Source organism: Euprymna scolopes, chromosome 9, assembly GCF_053919585.1.
Source record: "Euprymna scolopes isolate OS-2025 chromosome 9, ASM5391958v1, whole genome shotgun sequence".
Lineage (NCBI taxonomy): Eukaryota > Metazoa > Mollusca > Cephalopoda > Sepiida > Sepiolidae > Euprymna > Euprymna scolopes.
Window position 1 is genome coordinate 124,581,422 of NC_136490.1, and position 3,893 is coordinate 124,585,314.

Below are 3,893 nucleotides of genomic sequence, written 5' to 3' on the forward strand. Positions count from 1 at the left end.
GCCACACGTTGGTTAGAACAAGTGTCAGGGCTAACTTTGTATACTTAGAAGATTGATAAACTTCAGATTAAAATGTTATTTTATAGGAATATTAGTGCGAACACTATCGAAGGATAATGTTTGTCTATTTTTGACGGAGGATCTATACATAAATGCATAATTCAACATTTGACAAAATATGAATTTTCCTTTTTACAAAAGATCTTTGTCAACCACCAATTTAAAAAAATATATATAATCAGAGCATCAGGAAGTTTCATTAAATGTCCTGTTTGCTGGCAGGTTAAGAGAAGGCTCCAAATCTTCCCTCAAATAATGGAGAGGCACTTGTACAGCCAAATCAATTCATAATGTCTGTGGTGTTTTGTTTAATAGACCAAGGCAGTTGAAGAAACGCACATGGTAAAATTTCGGTTCTTCGTTCGTGTAGCGAGATATGAAAATTGAAATATTAAATTTCAAGTGAAACCAATGGGATCTACTGAATTGTCATGTCGCAGTAATTAAACTATCCAAAAGTTACGAAAAACTATAAGGTAGAAAATTAATGATTACTGAAACTTGTTTTCAAAGACAATCAGCGAAAATTGAGTATTGCAAAACAAAAAACAAAAAAAAAACGGAGAGTTCTAATTCTAACAAAACGGATATACATATTTTCTGAAAACTAAAAATCATTTCCCAATTTAGAAAAATTTAATATTTCGCTAATTGTCTTCGAAACAGGATTTCATTAGTAATTAATTCTACTTTATGGTTTTTCATAATTTCTGGATATCTTCATTACTGCGACATTACGATTCTGTAGATATCATTAGTTTCACCAGAAATTGAGTATTTCAATTTTCGAATCTCGCTACAACAACGAAAAAGAATTTAAAAAAAAAAAAAAAAAAAGTGGAACCCGTTAGTTTAATGAATATACATTAAACTAGCGGGTTCCTCTTTTTTTTTGTTGTTTTTTTTTAAAGGTGCATCTGATGACGGTTAGGGGTAACATCGATTTCAGTTCTAATTCTGGACAGGTTCGCTGGTGTATATATCAGCATGCCGGGGCAACGCCAAGCAATTATTCTCGATTATTATAATAAGAAAATTAAAACAATTAGATTTTGAAAAATTTGGATTTACAGGGATATTATGAAGGGAGATGAGCAGCAAGATGTCTGTTCACATTACACTTGAACTTCTGCATGTCGGTGCAGTTGGGAAAGCAGAATCCCGGAAGGGAGTTCCAAAGTCTAGCATTTCTGGAGAATAAACTATTGGAGTCGAAGGCTTTCTTACACCTTGGGATCTCTACTTTGAAGGGGTGGGATTTAGCTGCTTGTCGGGTTTATTGTTTAAATATTAGATTTAATTTTAAAAATTAATGAAAATTTATTTTAACCACCAAATGTGAAAAAAAAAATCAGAATACCAATAAGTTTCATCAAATGTCCGGCTGGCTTTGGCAGGCTGAGAGTAGGTTGAAAACATTCCCTTGAATAATGTTAATAGAGAAATGCTTGTAGAAGCAGTTCAGTATATAACAATCAGTAGTGTGGCGTGTCATTTTATAAACGAAGGCGGTTGAGGAAATCGTGTATCAATAATATAATAAAAAAACAGAATGGATTTTAAAAACCTCTTTCAGTGAATAAACTGTTGAAAAGTAAAGAATAAAAATATAAACTTCATTGGATCAAGATTTGTCATTCGAGTTTGAGTGATCGATTCTCTTTGAGCGTTGTTTATCAAGAAGAAGCTAAGTAATCCGGACACAAAATGTTTGCCGATAAAAAAAAAAAAAAAAAAAAAAAAAAACACGAGCCAAGAAACAAAAAAAAATATAATAAATAAATAAATAAATAATCAATATTAGAAAATTGTCTTCTGAATGAGCCGATAAGTGAAATAGACAACGAGAGAGGGGGAGGGTATTAAAAAAATGAAACTGATGAATGTAAATCTAAACAGGGGAAAATAGCGATACAAAAATGGTTAATGTTCTTATTGTTTATTCAAAGAAAAACAGATATCGTATACTGTATGTTTTTTTTTTTTTTTTTTTTTTTTTTTTTTGGAACCAACGAAGAAGGGGGATAAAAACTGAAAATGTTTATTAGTTGTATAGAATTAAGCAAAATTGATAAGAAAACAAGCCATACATCAAACCAGTCATTATTAAACAAAATAGAAAAAAAATGTTTCTGGAGTTGAACGTTCTGGTGAAATAAAGTGACAATAACACTTTGAAATTAAACTATGGGTAAATAATTTTTATTTATTACTCCACACTTTTTTTTGCTTTCTCTTCCTCCTATTCGGTTTCATCTTTAATGCACCGTCTTCACGGATATCCTCTTCTGATTCACAATTAAATATAAGAAAAAAAAATAGAAAAATAGAGGTTTTGAATTATTTGGACTACTGTCCTTGTCTTGAGTGGTATTTTCGCAATATTTCAGTCGATATAACCTCCGACCTTCCGTAAGTTCATCTTGTCGAACCGAGCATTGTAACGTTACGCACGTTTACACACACGTCAACATGTAAACACCCTGGGCCCAATACGTGGTAGACTCAGCCGCGAAGAAGACAATGAATAGAAAATTTCAACTCCTGTCTCAAGTTTTAAGAGAAGACCTTTATTCTTCATTCTCCCGCCACGCGTGACTTCTCCTTACAGCTGTGACGTCACTTAGCTGTCTAACGTGATCGCCTTTTATAACGTGCTCGTCAGTCTGTGCAAACGTTCTTTTTTATAGCCTTTCTCTTTCTTTTGTTTTTACAAACGTACAGCATACAGTCAGCACCAACCCTATTCAAGGTTTAATCGGCGCCCTCCGAACGAGGAAGTTTCATGGGAGTATGAAATTCACAAGCGGTCCCCTGTCGCATGTCTATCCCCGTTAGGGGAGATGACGACGTTAGGTTTTTGCAACTTTTTGCAGGGATGTGTCGACGTCCTCCTACATACTGCATCTGGAATTCCCAAGTTGGTCACCCATTTTAGTAATGACCAGGCTCAACGTTGCTTAACTTCGGTGATCTGATGGGAATCGGTGTGTCAACGTGATTATGCTGTATATAATGTTAACACACGCGTTAACCTGTAAACACCCTGGGCCCAATACGTGGTAGACTCAGTCACAAAGAAGACAATGAATAGAAAACATCAACTCTCGTTTCAAGTGTTAAGAAAATAACTTTATTCTTCATTCTCCTGCCACGCGTGACGTCTCCTTACGGATATGACGTCACTCAGCTCTCTAACGTGATCGTCTTTTCTAACCGGCTCGTCAGTCTGTGCGCACGTTCTTTTTTTTATAGTCTTTCTTTTTCCTTACCTTGACGCCATTTCGTACATTGTATTTGCATACAGCTGCCATACGCGCGGCTGCATTCTGTTACAGCATAAAAGATAAAGTACTAAGTAAAAGTTCAGTTCTACTCTTTTGGAGGTTGAAGGTTCAATCCCCAATGTGGGCGATACTAAGAATACAAAAAAAAAATGCAACTACGAATTATAAGACTTCTACACGGACATAGCTTGATAGAACAAGCGTATGCTACCTCTGTGATTTAAATGCAGGGCCCATGAAAATTTCCGAGTTTGATGTCAAGATTCCCGAGTTTGACATACATACATGTGAAACTTAATCACACGATTTTATTAATATGGCGATAACTTGTAAAAAAAATGAAAAATCTGGTAAGATCTTTTTATTTTGAAGGTGATGCAATTATCGACTCTTATTGTTTTATTGTTGCCAGCAGCCATGGTCATACCTTGGGCTTATTTCTTCTTTTTTTTTTTTTGTGGATGGTATCTAGTACCAATAAAATTGATGCATACTTCTGCCCTTCTGTTTGTTCTTTTTATTGTTTGTTTTGGCAAATTTGAATTG

The 3,893-nt window shown here is 34.5% G+C and overlaps 1 pseudogene; it reads right to left on the bottom strand.

Moving 5' to 3' along the window:
* Nucleotides 1-2,955: 2,955 nt before the first annotated feature.
* LOC145285088 (5S ribosomal RNA) lies at nt 2,956-3,074 on the bottom strand (annotated as a pseudogene).
* Nucleotides 3,075-3,893: the final 819 nt, after the last annotated feature.